Here is an 18,559-nt window from a genome sequence, read left to right as displayed (position 1 = left end):
AGACTAGGATCCATAGTAACAAAAGGGAAAGGGTGGATATGAGGGCACCATTACAGTCTGACTTGGTTGGTTGTTTAAAAATAACTGGGTTAAAGGAGGAGAGAATTGAATATTTTGGCAAAATTTTGAGGTTAAATAACTAAAAACTTTTAGCTACTGATGATTAAAATGGGGGAGGTTGGAAAAGGAAGCCTTTGGGGATACATGTTTGAGGTTGGACACCCCTAAGGAGTGAAGACCACCTATGTACAGCCTCTCCGATATTATCATATGCAGCTGAGTGGATGCTTTTTGGTGATGTCTGTGTGATGAAAATGACAGATCTCTTGGAGAGGCAGTGTGATGTAGAGGTGAAAAGAAAATAATTCAGTTAAGCGTCTGCATTTGGCTCAGATCATGATCCCGGGGTCCTGGGATTGAGCTCTGAGTTAGGCTCCCTGCTTGGTGGGGAAGCCTGCTTCTCCCTCTCCCACTGGTCCTGCTTTGTTCCCTCTCTCACTATCTGTCTTTGTCAAATAAATAAAATCTTTAAAAAAAAAAAAAAAAAAAAAAAAACCACACACACACACACACAATTCAAAACCAAAGAGTTTACATCCCAACCCCATTTATAAAACTATGGACCTTATGGGACACCTGAGTAACTCAGTCATTAAGCATCTACCTTCAGCTCAGGTTATGATCCTGGGGTCCTGGGATCGAGCCCTGCGTCAGGCTCCCTGCTTAGTAGGGAAGCCTGCTTCTCCCTCTCCCAGTCCCCCTGCTTGTGTTTCCTCTCTCACTGTCTCTCTTTCCGTCAAATAAATTTTTAAAATCTTAAAAAGAAAAACACACACAAAAAGTATGGACCTTAGTTTTTACACCTAAGAAAAAGGAATACTACCACCAGCCCCCTCAATTGTTTTGAATAGTAAAGGAAATGGCACTTGTGAAGTAATATTGTAAACTTTCAAATTGATAATATTAAGGTAGTTTACAGTAGTTAGAGAGACTATTAGGTGAGTGTATGGAAGGAAGGATAAAGCAGCTAGAGGCAGCACATAAAGCAGTGCTACTTTAAATAGGATCAGCAAGTCTTCAATATAGTTCTAGAGCAGCACTGTCCCACAGGCCTTTCCTCAGTGTTGGAAATACTCTGCATTGTCCAGTATGGTAGCCACCAGTCACATGTGGCTATTGAGCACTTGAAATGTGGCCAGTGCATTCTGAGGAGATGACTTAAAGCATTTTTTTTTAATTGTGGTACAATATACATAACATGCAATTTAACATTTTAACCTTTTTAAAAAAAATTTTTTTAAAGATTTTATTTATTTATTTGACAGAGACAGGGAGAGAGGGAACACAAGCAGGGGGAGTGGGAGGGGAGGAAGGAGGCTTCCAGGTGAGCAGGGGACCTGATGCAGGGCTTGCTTGATCCCAGGACCCTGGGATCATGACCTGAGCTGAAGGCAGATGCTTAATGACTAAGCCACCCAGGTGCCCCACATTTTAGCCATTTTTAAACGTGAAATTTAGTGTACCACCAAACTATTTTCCATAGTAGCTGCATCATTTTACATTTCCACTAGTAATGCACAGGGCTTCTTATTTCTCTGTCTTCCCCAAAACTATATTTTCTGGTTTTCTTCCTAACAGGCATTTTTAATAGGTGTGAAATGATATCTCATTGTGTTTGGGTTTGCCTTTCCCTAATAACTAATGGTGTTGAACATCTTTTTACATGCTTATGCCATTTGTCTGTTTGGAGAAAAGTCTTTTCTAGTCATTTGCCTGTTTTTGAATCAAGTTATTTGTTGTTTTGTTGTTTAGTTGTAGGAGTTCTTTATATATTTTGGGCATCCCTCCCTTAGTAGACACATGGTTTGCAAATATTTTCTCCCATTCAGTGGGTTGTCTTTTCACTCTGTTGAGAGTGTCCTTTGATATGCAGATGTTTTTAATTAAAATCTTTTTCTTTTATTTTTTATTGAAGTATAGTTGACACATAATGTTACATTAGTTTCAGGTATACAACATAGTGATTCAACAGCTCTGACAGCTCTGTATGCTGCGCTAATTACAAGTTTAGCTATCCTCTGTCACCCTACAACCCTATTACAGTATCATTGACTACATTCCTCATATTGTACCTTTCATCCTTGTGACTTATTTATTCCATAACTGGAAAGAAGCCTGTACCTTCCATTCCCTTTCACCCTTTTTTGGCCCATCCCTTTGGCAACCACCAGTTTATTTATGAGCCTGTTTTTGCTTTTATAATTTATTTTTTGTTTGCTTTTTTAGTTTCCACATGTAAGTGAAATCATATGGTATTTGTCTTTGTCTTGGCTTATTTCACTTGGCATAATATCCTCAGTCCATCCACGTTGTCTCATATGGCAAGATCCCATTCTTTTTAATGGCTGAGTAATATTCCATTGTGTATGTGTAGCATATCTTCTTTATCCATTCATTTGTCAGTGGATACTTACATTGCTTCCATATCTTGGCTGTTGGAAATAATGCTGAAGTAAACATAGGGGTGCATATATCTTTTCAAATTAGTGTTTTGTTTTCTTTTTTTTTTTTCTTTTTTTTTTTATATTTTATTTATTTGTTTGACAGATAGAGATCACAGGTAGGCAGAGAGGCAGGCAGAGAGAGAGGAAGGGAAGCAGGCTCGCTGCTGAGCAGAGAGCCAGACGCGGGGCTCGATCCCAGGATCCCAGGACCATGACCTGAGCCGAAGGCAGAGGCTTTAACCCACTGAGCCACCCAGGCGCCCCAGTGTTTTGTTTTCTTTGGGTAAGTGCCCAGTAGTAGAATTACTGGATCATATGATATTTCTGTTTTTAATTTTTTGAGGAACCGCCACAATGTTTTCCACAGTGGCTGCACCAGTTTACATTCCTACTAGCCGTGCATAAAGGTTCCTTTTTCTCCATATCCTCTCCAACACTTGTTATTTCTTATGTTTTTGATACTTGCCATTCTGCCAGGTGTAGCGTGATACCTCATTGTGGTTTTGATCTGCATTTTCCTGATGATGAGTGATATTGAGCATCTTTTCATCTATTTGCTAGCTGTATCTCTTCTTTGGAAAATGTCTGTTCAGGTCCTCTGTTCATCTTTTAATCAGATTATTTGGGTGGGGGTTTTTTTGGTGTTGTGTACATTCTTTATATGTTTGGGATATTAACCCCTTTTGGATGTATCATTTGCAGATATCTTCTGCCATTTAGTAGGTTGCCTTTTCATTTTGCTGATGGTTTTCTTCACTGTGCAAAAGCTTTTTGTTTTGGTATAGTTCCAGTAATTTATTTTTGCTTTTGTTTCCCTTACCTGAAGAGGGTAAGTCCATTTTATTTATTTTTTATTTTGTTGGCTATGCTTTTGATGTCAGATCTAAGAAATCATTGCCAAATCGAGGGTCATGAAAATTTCCCCCTGTACTTTCTTTGAAGAATATTCTGGTTTGGGGCACCTGGGTGGCTCAGTGGGTTAAGCCTCTGCCTTCAGCTCAGGTCATGATCTCAGGGTCCTGGGATCAAGACCTGCATCAGGCTCTCTGCTCAGCAGGGAGCCTGCTTCCTCCCTCTCTCTCTGCCTGCCTTGCTGCCTACTTGTGATCTCTCTCTCTGTGTCAAATAAATAAAATCTTAAAAAAAAAAAAAAAGAGGGTGCCTGGGTGGCTCAGTGGGTTAAGCCGCTGCCTTCGGCTCAGGTCATGATCTCTGGGTCCTGGTCTCTGCTCAGCAGGGAGCCTGCTTCCTCCTCTCTCTCTCTTTGCCTGCCTCTGCCTACTTGTGATCTCTCTCTGTCAAATAAATAAATGGAATCTTAAAAAAAAAAAAAGAATATTTCGGTTTTAACTGTTACATTTAGGTCTTTGATCCATTTTGAGTTCATTTTTAATATGGTATTAAGGTAGGGGTCCAACTTCATTTTTTTGCATAGGAATATTCAGCTTTACAGCACCATTTGTTGACAGCTCTCCTTTCCCCCATTGAATGGTCTTGGCACCTTTGTCAAAAATCGATTGATCATGTAAGTGAAAGTTTATTTCTGGGTTCTCTATTATGTACTACTAGTCTGTATGTCTATAAAAATACCACACTGTTTTGATTACTGTAGTTTTGTATTCTTTCTAAAACATTAAACTACTACAGTAATATCTACAGAAACTTTGTAGCATCTGAACCATCACTGGTCTCCCGATAACTGCACCATATGGAAAGCATGGTTAGAGAGACCTGTACATAGGATAGTTTAGGTTCCTCCAGGTGATCACTGTCTCCTTTTCTGTTTTCCTTTTGGAAATGCCCGCCTTCTTCTGGAACCAAAGAGAACCTATTGCTTTCAAAAAATTAGCAGAAAAACAAACTCTGCCTCTGGCCAAAATGGAACTTCTGCCTTTTCCTATTTCCATAATAGCAGAGATGATGGTACCCTAAATGGGGTACATATTTTAAAAGAAATTCCCTCCCTAAATGAAGATGATGATTATATTAAAGCACCTATACTTTATTCATCACTTTGTTCTTATGGGAACAACAAAAATGCCTTTAGGCATTGTCGTATATCCAATTCCATTTTCACACAGTGAACATTTAGGTTGTCATACTAGGAAACTCCTTACCCTCTCCATTTCTTTTTCCTTCCAGGTAAGAAATAATGGATAAGATACAAAAGTGGTAGGTCCTTAGTATTCTTCCTAACAGTCTCCCTGACACCCCCTTCGTATCTTCTCTCTAAAGACTCCCTAGGAGTTCTGTAAATCTTCTTGGAGTAAACAGGAAAACTCAGTAAATAAAATTGGGAGTCTTAAAATCAAAAGGCTGTCAGACACAATTTTCTAGGAAGAAGATGCCTTTGGCCTTGGACAGTCAGGAGCAGAAGGTTTGTGGTGTTTTGTATAAGCATTCTGTTATGACTCTCCTGCAGAGGAGTCCTCCAGTCAACCTTAGACCAAAAATGGAGCTTGTATATCCTGGCCTGCCCATAATCACTCTGCATCAGCTTCTCCTTAGAAGAGGCTGGAACATCCCTGTGTATTCAGAATTAGACTAGCTCAGCTCAGCAGCTACCCAATTCTCTAAAAATGATTCCTCCACCTTATTGCCTTATAGTCTACACCCCACCCTTATTCTCACCCCTTTTCTTGTACAGAGATAAGTTATTTATTACAGAATTTGGGTTTTCCCACACTGGAATTGACCTATCACCAGTCTACCAAAATGCCAAGTACTAACCACTTGGGTGTTCTGGTATCAGAACTTAGAAGTGTCCCAACTGTCCCACCCAGCCTCCTCAGCTCTCTTCTCCCTCCTGGATTATTATGCTGGAATGATATTCCTCTTGGATTTCAGTGTGTGCAGTCTTATTTGGGTGGAGCCTTGAGCTGTTCACAGGAGTGCTGGTAATGTCTGGCCTTCAGTGCTGCCAAAGGCAAAAAGCTGGCCTTGTCTCAGTTTAAAGCACATAGTTGGATTGCTGGGCCAGTGTTAGATGGAGGGTGGGGTGAGCAAATACCACTCTCTTCCTACTGTGTTTTCAGGAAATGATTATAAAGCAACTATAAGTGCGAATGAAGTCAAAAGAATGGCTTGGCACCCTCCCCCCACCCCCAGAAAAACCAGATGAACAAACACACACACACACACATACACATGCAGTCCTACCCTCTTTAAGTTCCATCCCAGATCCACACCCTTATTATTCTGCAGGATTTAGTTTTGCTACTATTTCAGAGCAAAAAGCCTTTGTTAAACTATCTCCTTTCTCTTCTCTGGAAGAGAACTCAGCCATAGTCTGCTGAACGAGAGCTGAACTTCCCTTTAGGCAAACTGTGGGTTCCACTTCCCTGTTGTCTCCCTTCCCAAGAGGAGTGTGGGCAGAAGCATATAGATGGGAGGAATAACCAAGGCCAAGATTTAATCTCTCTGTTAGGGAATGGGTTTTTCAGAACTAGTAGTAAAATTGTTTGCAGAGACCGTTGCCAGTAAAAGGAATCTCTATCCCGTCAACATACTTCCATTCCTTTCTTCCAGCCGCCTCTTTCCCTTTCACCTGGTACCTTTGTGGGGTTTCAGCCATATGGCTCTTAATGAATCTTGTCTGAAAGTGGCAGGTTGAGCTGTGCAGATCACAGTACCCCTGGGTCTGCCTCTCCCTTCACAGCAGCTGTTTGCCACTGACCAAGGTGGCGACTGAGCCTGTGTGTGTGGCCGGAGTCTGTGATGAGACTCCCACCCAGGCCTGGGGAAGCCCTCAGTCAGTGTGGTTCCTGTGGCAGCAGCCAAATACGCCAGAGCTCCTCATACCTTCAGGGCTATGGTGTAACAGCCAGCTTTATGCGGTGGCATTGTTTAGCATTGGTTGACTTGACTTCTCTGTCCCCACCTTCTTTGTTTAAGGGAATCTGGCCATGGCTCAGTAGAAAAGAAGCTGGCATTTGCAGAGTGGCTTCCTGCTGCCTCTCTTGTAGTAGGAACCAGGACCACCTTCCATTTCTGCCTCTCTACCCGTGTGGCAATGGTAAGGGACCCCTCTGTGTTCAGCCTCCCGTTGTGGGGTTTCAAGTTGCCTAAGATCAGGACGTGGCTATCTGCCAGGTTATCTGCCCAGATAAACATTTATTGTTTACAGGGATGTGTTTCAGCTGCTCTGGCTGATCCCACTGGTGAGATCTTCTAGTTTCTTGAGGTTTTTAAGCCAGTATGTGGGGCTGACATCCAGACACAGAACTAACTGTTGGAGCTGCAAAGACTCTTAAGTGACCAGCAACTTCTAGCTTAGATTAACCATTACCTCCTCTCTACCCAGTGCTAGAGCCAAATTTATCTCTCAATTCCCAGTCCTGCCTCCAGGTATTGAAACTGCCTCTGCATTTTGAACATTTTTGGCCTTTCAAATTTGGGGGTTTATATAAGACCCAATATTATGACAGAAGCAGCTGAAGACTTGTTTTAGGTGGCAAAACCAGCATTCTGACACTTACATGTTTTCCTTAATAGCTAGTGAGGCAACTATTTAGGGAAGGCAACAGGAATACAGATTTTCTTTAATCCGAACAACCCTGTCCACTGCATCCAAAGGTACATAGTCTTTTTATTTTTTAGTGATATAACTGATTTCCAACCTTTTTTGATACTACAAATTGAAAGAATTTTTTTTTTTAAGATTTTTATTTATTTATTTATTTTTTTGACAGACAGAGATCACAAGGAGGCAGAGAGGCAGGCAGAGAGAGGAGGAAGCAGGCTCCCCGCTGAGCAGAGAGCCCGATGCAGGACTCGATCCCAGGACCCTGAGATCATGACCTGAGCCGAAGGCAGCGGCTTTAACCCACTGAGCCACCCAGGCGCCCACAAATTGAAAGAATTTTACAGTGAACTCACTTATCTTAGCATCTAGAGTCTGTCATTCTCCTTTTATTATACTTGCTTTATCATGTATTTGTACATCTCCCTGTACATCCATCATCAATTTGTTGTGGGTTTTTTTTTTTTTTTTCAATTTTCTTAAGTAATCTCTAGACCCAAAATGGAACTCAAACTCACAATCCTGAGATCAGGAGTTGCATGCTCTACTGACCAAACCAACCTGGTGCCCTTTTCATCAATTTCTTTGTGATCTATGTCATCAGTACATTTTCCCTAAATCCTTCAGCATGCTATGTGTCATTAACTAGAGTTCAGTGTTTGTTTATGGCTTTTTCTTTTGAAAAGCCATGATCCTGAGATCATGACCTGAGCCGAAGGCAGACACTTAACCATCTGAGCCACCCAGGCACCCCAGGTCATTTCTTTTTATTCCTGAATAATATTCCATTGTATAGATGTACCACAGTTTTTTTATCCATTCACCTGTTGAAGGACATCTTGATTGCAACCAGGTTTTGGAAGTTGTGGATGAAGCCACTCCAAATTATAAATAAAGCTGCTCTTTTTGTGTGTGGAATTTTGTGTGAATATGTTTTCACCTCTGGATAAATACCTAATTTTACCAAAATCTGGCAATTGCTAGATCATATGATAAAACCATGTTTAGCTTTGTAAGAAACTGCTAGACTGCCTCCAGAGTAGGTATACCATTTTGCACCCTACCTGCAATGAATGAAAGTTCCTGTTACTCCACATCCTTTCTAGCATTTGGTGGTGTTTGAGTTTCAGATTTTAACCATTCTCATAGCCATGTAGTGGTATCTCGTTTTTGTTTCAGTTTGCAGTTCCTTAATGGCTCATGATACTGAACATCTTTTCATGTGCTTATTTGCCATCTGTATATCTTCTTCAGTGAGGTGTATTTTCAGATCTTTTGCCCATTTAATTGGGTTGATTGTTTTCCCATTAATAAGTTTTAAGAGTTACTGATGGATTTTTATTTATTTTTAATAGAAGCAGTCAACCTTATTTCTTTAAAAGATTTTATTTATTTATTTGTTAGATCACAAGCGTGGGTGGGGAGCATCAGGCAGAGGGAGAAGCAGTCTCCCTGCTGAGCAAGGAGCCAGATATGGGACTCGGTTCCAGGATCATGACCTAAGCCAAAGCCAAAGTCACTTAACCAGCTGAGCCACCCAGCATCTCACTGATGGATATTTTATTTTATTTTATTTTAAGATTTTATTTATTTATTTGACAGACAGAGATCACAAGTAGGCAGAGAGGCAGGCAGAGAGAGAGGGGAAAGCAGGCTCCCCACTGAGCAGAGAACCCGATGCTTAACCAACTGAGCCACCAGGTGTCCCTAAAATGGAATCCAAAAAAAATTCAAGTAATCTAAAAGAAGTTAGGGAAGGAGGTATAAAAGGTACAAAATGGAGGAACAAAGTAAGAAATGGCAAACAAAACAAATAACAAAACTATAAGTCTAAACTCAACCATAAGAATAATTACATCAAATATTAATAAACTAAATTACTCCAATTAAAAAGAAGAGGTTGTTGGTATGGATTAAAAACTAAGACCAATTAGGGGCGCCTGGGTGGCTCAATGGGTTAAAGCCTCTGCGTCCGCTTAGGCCATGATCCCGGGGTCTTGGGATGGAGCCCTGCATCGGGCTCTCTGCTCAGCAGGGAGCCTGCTTTCTCCTCTCTTTCTCTCTGCCGGCCTCTCTGCCTACTTGTGATCTCTATCTGTCAAATAAATAAATAAAGTATTTTTAAAAAAACAAAAAACAAAACCAACAACAACAAAAAAACTAAGACCAATTATATGTTGTCAATAAAATACACAAAAAATATTTAATTTATTCATTTGACAGAGAGAGACATAGCAACTAAGAGAACACAAGCAGGGGGAGTGGGAGAGGGACAAGCTGGCTTCCCGCCTGGCAGGGAGCCCAATGTGGGGCTTGATCCCAGGACTCTGGGATCATGACCTGAGCCAAAAATAGACTGAGCCACTCAGGTACCCCAAAAGACACATTTTATATGTAAAGACACCGACTGGTTAAAGCACATGGATGGGAAAAGATATACCATGCAAATAATAAACATAAGAAGGCTGGAGTGGCGATATTAATATCAGAAAAAATAGATTTCAAAGCAAAGTATTACCAAAGATAAGTGATCGAGGATAAGAGATAAGAAGGGCATTTCACAATGATAAAACAGTCAATTCATCAGGAAGATAAAATTATAATTGTGTACATGCTAATAATAGAGAACCAAAATATAGGAAGCAGATTAATAGAATTAAAGAAAAAATATCTACGATCAGACTTGGAGATGTTAATACTCCTCTTTCAGAAACTAACAGAGCACCCACATAAAATATTATTAAAGACAGAGAGGATCCAGGAAGGGGTGCCTGGGTGGCTCAGTCAGGGGTCTGCCTTTGGCTCAGGCCATGATCTCGGGGTCCTGGGATTGAGTCCCGCATTGGGCTCCCTGCTCAGTGGGGAGTCTGCCTCTACCCTCTGTTCACGTGCATGCACGCTCTCTCTCTCAAATAAATAAAATCTTAAAAAAAAAAAAAAAAAAAAAGAGGATCGGTACACTATCAGTCACCTTGATCTAATTGATATTTATAAATCACTATATGTAGTAACTATGTAATACATTCTTTTCATGTACATACAGTATGTTCTTCAAGACAGAAATGTACTGCTCCATAAACCAAGCCTCAATAAATTTACAAGGGCTGAATAATGATCTATGATCACAATGGAATTAAATTAGGAATTGAGGGGTGCCTGGGTGGCTTGGTGGGTTAAAGCCTCTGCCTTCGGCTTGGGTCATGATCCTGGGGTCCTGGGATCGAGTCCCGTATCGGGCTCCCTGCTCAAGCGGGAGGCTGCTTCCCCTCTCTCTGACTACCTCTCTGCCTACTTGTGGTCTCTGTCAAATAAATAAATAAAATATTTTAAAAAATAAATTAGGAATCGGTAACAATTATGAACCATTTTATACCAACAAGTTTGACAACTTAGATGAAATGGGCAAATTCCTTGAAACCTACAACTTACCCAAATTGATACAAGATAAAACAGAAAATATGAATAATTATATAAATTAAATAAACAGAATTCATTATCAAAAACTTCCCATAGGAACTCTAGGCCAAGGAGGTTTTACCAGTAAATTCTATCAAACATTTAAGGAAGAATTAACACCAATATTACATAAACTCTTTCAGAAAATGGAGGAGTAGGAAGTTTTACTCTAAGACATTTAATGAGGTTAGCATAGCTCTAATGCCAAAACCTGACAAGATATGACAACAGCATAATTATAAGTATCTCTCATGAACACTGACACAAAGTTCCTTACCAAAATACTGGCAAGAGTAAGGTTTATTCAAGTAAGGGAAGGTTGTTTAAACATTTAAAAATCTATCAGTGGGGCAGGGGGTGGTTGGCGCCTGGGTGGCTTGTGGGTTAAAGCCTCTGCCTACAGCTCTAGTCATGATCCCAGGGTCCTGGGATCAAGTTCTGCATCGGGCTCCTTTCCTCAGCAGGGAGTCTGCTTCTCCATCTGCCCCTCCCTCTGCTTGTCCGGGCACGTGTTCTCTCTCTCTCTCTCAAATAATACAATCTTTAAAAAAAAAGAATTCCATTTTAACTTACTCATTAGCTTTTAGTTGTATCTGTTTACATTTTTTTTTTAGTTTTGGCTCTGTAGATTATAGCAAACATCCTTAACTTTTCAGTCTAATTAGAGTTACTATTGTACCACTTCCCATAACACATAAAAACCTTGTAACCATACAGTTCTAGTTATTAGTCGCTCTGTATTTTATTATTATGGTTGCTAGATAGTATATACCATAACATACATATGTATGTAACATACTACATATATTATAAACCCCACATGACAATGTTATGGGGTTGTTTTGTTGTTTTTGCTTCAAAGACATGCAAACTTTATTCCTACTAATTTAATATTAGAAAAAATTTTGAATAACGCTAAAGCCCATGGTGATAATGTTCTTGGTATATAGTAAAATATACATAACAAAATTTGCCATTTTATCTTTGTTTTCTTCTGTTGCATGTGCTCTTGGTGTCATATGCAATAAAATGTTGTGAAATCCAATGTCATGAAGATTTTTTTTTCTTAAAGCTTTTATTTATTTATTTGACAGACAGAGATCCCGAGTAGGCAGAGAGGCAGGCAGAGAGAGAGAGAGAGAGAGGAGGAAGCAGGCTCCCTGCTGAGCAGAGAGCCTAGTGTGGAGCTCAATCCCAGGACTCTGGGATCACGACCCGAGCCAAAGGCAGACACTTTAACCCACTGAGCCACCCAGGCACCCTCAATGTCATGAAGATTTTCCCCTATGTTTTATTCTAAGAGTTTTAGTTTTGGTTCACAAGTTTAGCTCTTTGATCCATTCTGAGTTAATTTTTGTATTTGGTGTTAGGGATCTAGCTAAATTCTTTAGCATGTGATTATCCAGTTTTCCCAGCACCATTTGTAAAATGTTATGATTTTTGCTTTAAACAGATTTATATTTTATTTATTATTTTTTTTAAATAAACTACTCCCAATGTGGGGCCCAGATTCATGACCCCAATCTCAGTAGTCCCAAGTTCTGCTGAGTCAGCCAGACACCCCCAGATCTGTGTATCTGTTTTAACTTAGAAGGTAGAAAAATTGTTTTTTTGGGCACCTGGGTGACTCAGTTGGTTAAGCATTTGCCTTCAGCTCAGGTCATGATCCCAGGGTCCTGGGATCAAGTCCCTTGTTGAGCTCTCTACTCAGTGGGAATCCTGCTTCTCCTCTCCCACTCCCCTGCTTGTGTTCTCTCTCTCTGTGTGTCTCTCTCTGTCAAATAAATAAAATCTTTTTTAAAACAAAATAAAATAAAATAAATAAAATAAAAGATCCGACCTTTTTTTTTTTTTTTTAAATGTTCTCTGTATCCTGTGGCTGCTTTCAACATTTTCAGTAGTTTGACTATTAAATGTCTAAGAAAGATTTTCTTTGTATTTATCCTGCTTGAGGTTTGCTATATTCTTGAATCTATAAATTGTCTTTCACTAAACTGGGGAAACTTAGACATTGTAACCAAATAAAATAAATAAATTTTCTTTCCTGTTCCAAGCTCTCCCTTTTGCTTCTGGGATTTAGTTTTACATACGTTAGGCCTTTTACTATTGTCTCCCAAATCTCAAAGGCTTAATTAATTTTTTTTCTCTCTGTTCTTCAGATTGGCTTATTTCCATTGTTCTGACTGAATTTACTCATGTCTTTGTCATCTCCATTTTCTTTTAAGTCCATCCAGTGACTTTCTTACTTCAGATATTGATGGTGTTTTTCATTTCTAGACTTTCCATTTGGTTCTTTTTCATATTTTCTGTTTCTCTGCAGAGATTTCTTGTCTTTTCATTTATTTCAGTCAATTTCCTTTATTTCATTGAGCACAGTTATGATAACTTCTCTGCCAGTCTTGCTGGCACTAATTAACAGCAATTCTAATTTGAATTAACAGCAATTCGTGTCGTTTCGAAGTTGGTCTCCATTTACTATATTTTCTCTTGAGAATAGGTCACATTTTCCTGTTTCTTTGTATATTGAGTAATTTTAGATTTTATCCTAGAGCTGTAAATGTCCCCTGGGTTCTGTTTTATTCCTCCAGAGAAGGTTGATGCTTTATCTTAGCTAGCAGTTCAATTGGTTGGGCGCAAACTGCAAGTCAAACATCCATCCGGTTTGTCTGGTTTCTTGACTTACATTAATTCATTTATATTACATTAAATCTGTGCACGCACCATTGAAAAGTCAGCCAGAAATTTAATCATTATGTGTATGCAGAATATGGGACCTCCTCTCTGACTCCATCCTTTATAGGATTTCCTCACTTATTTTCTAGCAGCTATGATTGTCCCAAACTTTGCCCTCTATTTCTTTATCTATTAAAGACTATGGATTTTCCCACAGACTTTGTGTCGTCCTGTATGGGATGCCTTCCCTAAACCTGTAAGTTGGGAGGGGGAGGTAAAGTTAACTTTCCCAGCTCCTTCTTCTGAGTATCAGTACCCCTTTCAAATCTTGCCTGTTTTGGTTCACTCTCTAGGACCTTTAGGTATTTGTTTTAATTATTTTGCCCTGAGTTTATCATTGTTACCTGCAGGAAATGTGATCTGAAATGGATCTTTGACATAATGAAAATTACCATTCTAACTAATAAGCTGACTTTGAAAATGTTTAAAAGAGGAATCCTCAGGTACTTTTGAACATTGACATTTGTATATCTTTGTTAGGGAGTTATCTTGTCATATTCTTTGCCCATTTATTAGAATATTTTTCACTTATGGTTTTTTTAAGGCTTTTTTAGCAAGGGTTGTAACTTTTTTTCAGTCATTTATATTGAAAATACTTTTTTTTTAATATTTATGTATTTATTTATTTATTTTTAATATTTTGTTTGTTGACGATCTGGATGGAGTCAGACATTGTGAGGCTTTTTTTTTTTTTTTAAAGATTTATTTATTTATTTGACAGAGATCACAAGTAGGCAGAGAGGCAGGCAGAGAGAGAGAGGAGGAAGCAGGCTCCCTGCTGAGCAGAGAGCCTGATGCAGGACTCGATCCCAGGACCCTGAGATCATGACCCGAGCCGAAGGCAGCGGCTTAACCCACTGAGCCACCCAGGTGCCCGAAAATACTTTTTTAAAGATTTTATTTATCTGTTTGACAGAGAGAGGGGGGGAACACAAGCAGGGGAAGTGGGAGAAAGAGAAGCAGGCTCCCCCTGCTCTGCTGGGACTTGATGTGGGACTTGAACCTAGGATCCCGGGATCATGACCTGAGCCGAAGGCAGTTGCTTAATCAACTGAGCCACTCAGGTGTCCTATATTGAAAATATTTTTATATAGCTTGTCACTTACCTTCCATTATCTATGGAATTTTCTCAAATGCAAATAATTTTACAATTTTATGTAGTCAACTTTTCATTTTCCCTTTATGAAATTTGTTTTTATGCTTACAGAAGTCTTCCTAGCCTCCAATTAGATGACTTATTGTTCTTATTATTTTACCTTTTGAAAAATTATTATTATTAAAACTTTTATCTGAAGGGGCACCTTGGGTGGCTCAGTGGTTAAGCATCTGCCTTCGGCTCAGGTCATGATTCCAGGGTCCTGGGTTTGAGCCCTACATCAGGCTCCTTGCTCAGCGGGGAGGCCTGCTTTTCCCTCTCACACTCCCCCTTTTTGTGTTCCCTCTTTCCCTGTCTCTCTCTCTCTCTGTCAAATAAATAAATAAAATCTTTTTAAAAAAAACTTTTATCTGGAATTTATTGTGCTGAATGATGTGAGGTAGAGATCTAACTTAAATTTCCTAAAGTAGTTTACAAACGGTCTTACTGTCATTTATCAGATAATTTATTCTGTCCTTATTTAAATAAAAGATAACCTTCATCATATATGAACTGTATATATGCTCTACTAGAATATGTGTAGATATATAGACATGCATACTATTTTCTTTCTCAGCTGTTTTATGTTTGTATATTCTTGAAACAACTTTACTGTTTGAGTTACTGTAGCTTTGTGATATGTTTTAATATTAGTGATGTGACTTTACACACACCCTTTTTTTATATTTGGTTCAATATTCCTTTGGCTTTTTCCACCTACATATACTTTATGCAAACTTCAGAATATTTTAAGTTCTATTAACTCCCCTTCCCCCAAATCCTCATGGTACTTTTTTTATTGAGATACAATTAACAGGTAACATTATATTAGTTTCAGGTGTGCAACATGATTATTCAATAATATATGCAAAGTAGTCACCGTGTCTACTAGCATCCATCACCACGTATAGTCACATATTTTTTTTCTTGATGAGAACTTTTTCTTTTTTTTAAGTAGTCTCCATAGCCAGCATGGATCCCAACTTGGGGTTTGAACACCCTGAGATCAAGATCTGAGCTGAGATCAGGAGCAAGACACTTAATTAGCTGAGCCACCCAGGTGCCCCAGTAATGAGAACTTTCAAGATTATTCTCTTAGCAACTTCGAAATATACAACAAAAAACATGGAACACTTCATGAATTTGTTTGTCATCCTTGTGCAGGGACCGTTAATCTCTCTGTCATTCCAATTTTAGTATATGTGCTACTGAAATGAACGCTTCTCATGGCATTTTGATTAGCCAGGAGCACTTAACCATGGCATTCCCTTTAAAATTTTCTTTGAAAAAAATTGAAATGGTTATAAATTTTCTTTTTTTTTTTTAATTTTATTTATTTATTTGACAGAGAGAGAGATCACAAGTAGGCAGAGAGGCAGGCAGAGAGAGAGGGGGAAGCAGGCTCTCTACTCAAGAGAGCCCGATGCGGGGCTCGATTCCAGGACCCTGAGATCACGACCTGAGCCAAAGGCAGAGGCTTAACCGACTGAGCCACCCAGGCGCCCCCATGAAATGGTTATAAATTTTCTTATTAGAACAAAGTATACTCTGCATATCAGTTTCTTTAGGTCTCACATCTCACATTTTTTTTGGTAATTTTCTTACAATAATGAATGAGATTTTTTCCCTTTACATCTTCTAAATAGTACTTAGGAAAAGCTAACTTATTTATATCCAGCTATCTCATCTACTCTCTTATTGTTTTTTTTTAGCTGATCACTTTGGGTTTTCTAATTATATTTACTTTAATGACAATGTTAATCTTTTTTTCAGTAGTCATGTATCTTATTCTGATTTCTGCCTCATTGCCTTACCTGAAACTAGATGCATTTAAATAATAATGCTGTGATAGTAAGAGTTTTCAAAATTTTAATAGGAATATTTTAGTATTTTGAATATTTGCATAATGCTGCTGTTATTTTAAAAGATAATTAGCATATTAAGGAAGTGTTTTTCTTTTATTTTTAAGATGTTTTTTAAGAGAGAGTGGGTGCCAGCGGGGAGAGGGGCAAAGGGATGAGCAGGGGGAGGGGCAGAGGAATAGCAGACTCCCTGCTGAGAGGGAAGCCCAGCCCCTCTGCTGCCATTTCCTCAGTCCCAGAACCCTGAGATCATGGCCTGAGCCCAAGTCATACACTTAACTGACGGAGCAATTTAGGCACCCTGTGTTTCTCTATTTTTTACTGAGTTTCTACACACAGAAAAAAAAGGAAAGAAAAGTATGCTGAAGTTTTGACAGATGCATTTTCATTAAAATACTATAAAAATGGGGCACCTGAGTGGCTCATTCAGTTAGCCATCTGCCTTTGGTTCAGGTCATGATCCCAGGGTCCTGGGATTGAGCCCCACATCAAGCTCCCTGCGCAGGGGAGAGCCTGCTTCTCTCTCTCCCTCTGCCTGTTGCTCTCCCTACTTGTACTCTCTGTCAAATAAATAAATAAGTAAAATATTTAAAAATAAATAAAATATAAAATGCTATTAATAATCACTTCTTTCTTTGTGTGATATGTTAAATATATTTTCTAAACTTGACTTGTCCATTTCTTATTGGGATAGACTCTGTTTGGATTCAGTGAGTTTTATTTTAATGGTCTGCTAATTTTGATTTGCTGTTATTTTACTTAGGATATTTACATCCACTTCCATAGTGGGCCCGGCCTCTCCTTTCTATCTTTGCTGTTTATTCTTTGGATATTTGAATATTAGGTTGGCTGACTTTATAAAAAGAATGGGAAGCAGCTTTGCTTTTTCTGTGACTTGGAAAGTGTACATTACTTTGAGAGCCATTCTTGACTCTTCCTCTCAGTTTTTACCTTCAGACTCTTCAGCAGTCCTATCACTCTGTCTTTTAAATTCATGTAGACTCTGGGGCACCTGGGTGGTGTATTCGGTTGAGTGTCTGACCCTTGGTTTCAGCTCAGGTCATGATCTCAGGGTCGTGGGATGGGATCGAGCCCCACATCAAGCTCCATGCTCAAGGAGGAGTCTGCTTGAGATTCTCTCTCTCCCCCCTCTTTCCCTCTCCCTCTGCCACTTCCACTCATTCTCTCTGTCTCTCTGTCTCTCTCTCTCAAGTAAATAAATCTATAAAAATACCATGCAGAATCCCTTTACAGTAACACGACCCTGGTCTAAAATTAAAATGTTCCTTTCTCTTCCTTAATCTGTTACAGAGGGCTTACTCTGACCTTTGCCCCTTCCATATAGTCACAAAACAGCAATCAGAATGATCTTTTAGGATGTAAGTTGGATTATTTAACACTACTGTTCCAAGCTCCTCCAGAGGGTTCCTCTCACTCAGAAAGAAATATCAAGCCCTGACTGGGGCCTACTTCCTTTCTGACCTCATCCCAACCACTCTCCTCATTGCTTACTCCTCACTGGCCAAACCAGCCTACTCATTCTTGAGTCATGCCAGACAAGTCATACTCTGGGCCCTCTGCACTTCTACTGCATTCAATGCATAGTTTACTTTTTGTGTCCTTCAGATCTCTATTAAGGAGTCAGCCTTATCAGAAAGTTCTTTTCCCATGAACTATAGAAAGGAATACTCTACCCCAGCCACACTCAGTCCCCTACTGCTCTTTATTTCTTAGCACTTAACCATCACCTGACAATAGATTTTTGCTTTTGTTTTTGCTTTGCTTATTTATTGTCTCCCACCAAAATGTGTTAACTTTATTTTTATTTACTGTATTAATCTCTAGTGCTTAGAACAGTTCCTGGAGAATAGACCCCTTTCCACACCACTAATACGTATTATTGACTGAACACATTGATGATTTTTTTTTTAAAGATTTTATTTATTTATTTGACAGAGACACAGTGAGAGAGGAGCAGGAGAGGGGAAAGCAGGCTTCCCGCCAAGCAGGGAGCCCGATGTGGGGCTTGATCCTAGGACTTTGGGATCATGACCTGAGCTGAAGGCAGACGCTTAATGACTGAGCCACCCAGGTGCCCCTGATTTTGGTGTTATTAATGAGTTTTAGCAAGTAGCTGAATTCACAAATACAAAATCCACAAATAATGATGACCAAATATATTGTGGTAAGTGGCGTGAGGGAGGTATGCATTGAGTACCATGGAGGCACAGAGAAGAACACTTGGTTTAGTCCTGGTGGAAGTATGGGTTGTAGGGAGGAAAAGGAGAATGACTTTGGAAGGCTTCCTGAAAGTTAACTAGGCCAAGTGAGAAGAGAGTGTTCCAAG

The 18,559-nt window shown here is 39.3% G+C and overlaps 1 protein-coding gene, 1 long non-coding RNA gene and 1 other non-coding gene across 4 annotated transcripts in view; 2 read left to right on the top strand and 1 right to left on the bottom strand.

The window, feature by feature from the left end:
- Positions 1-18,559, top strand: part of SMG6 (SMG6 nonsense mediated mRNA decay factor) — a 249,835-nt gene that overhangs the window by 172,554 nt on the left and 58,722 nt on the right. The window lies entirely within an intron of this gene.
- Positions 5,642-7,944, top strand: LOC131817049 (uncharacterized). The gene is made up of 2 exons (XR_009348297.1): positions 5,642-6,519; positions 7,196-7,944. It is a non-coding gene; the product is annotated as an uncharacterized LOC131817049 (long non-coding RNA).
- LOC131817191 (U6 spliceosomal RNA) lies at positions 15,470-15,571 on the bottom strand. Its single transcript, XR_009348382.1, has one exon. It is a non-coding gene; the product is annotated as a U6 spliceosomal RNA (small nuclear RNA).

Source organism: Mustela lutreola, chromosome 15 (assembly GCF_030435805.1).
Source record: "Mustela lutreola isolate mMusLut2 chromosome 15, mMusLut2.pri, whole genome shotgun sequence".
Classification (NCBI taxonomy): Eukaryota; Metazoa; Chordata; class Mammalia; order Carnivora; family Mustelidae; genus Mustela; species Mustela lutreola.
The sequence above is the reverse complement of the archived record's forward strand: the minus strand, read 5'-3'. Positions and strand labels throughout refer to the sequence as shown.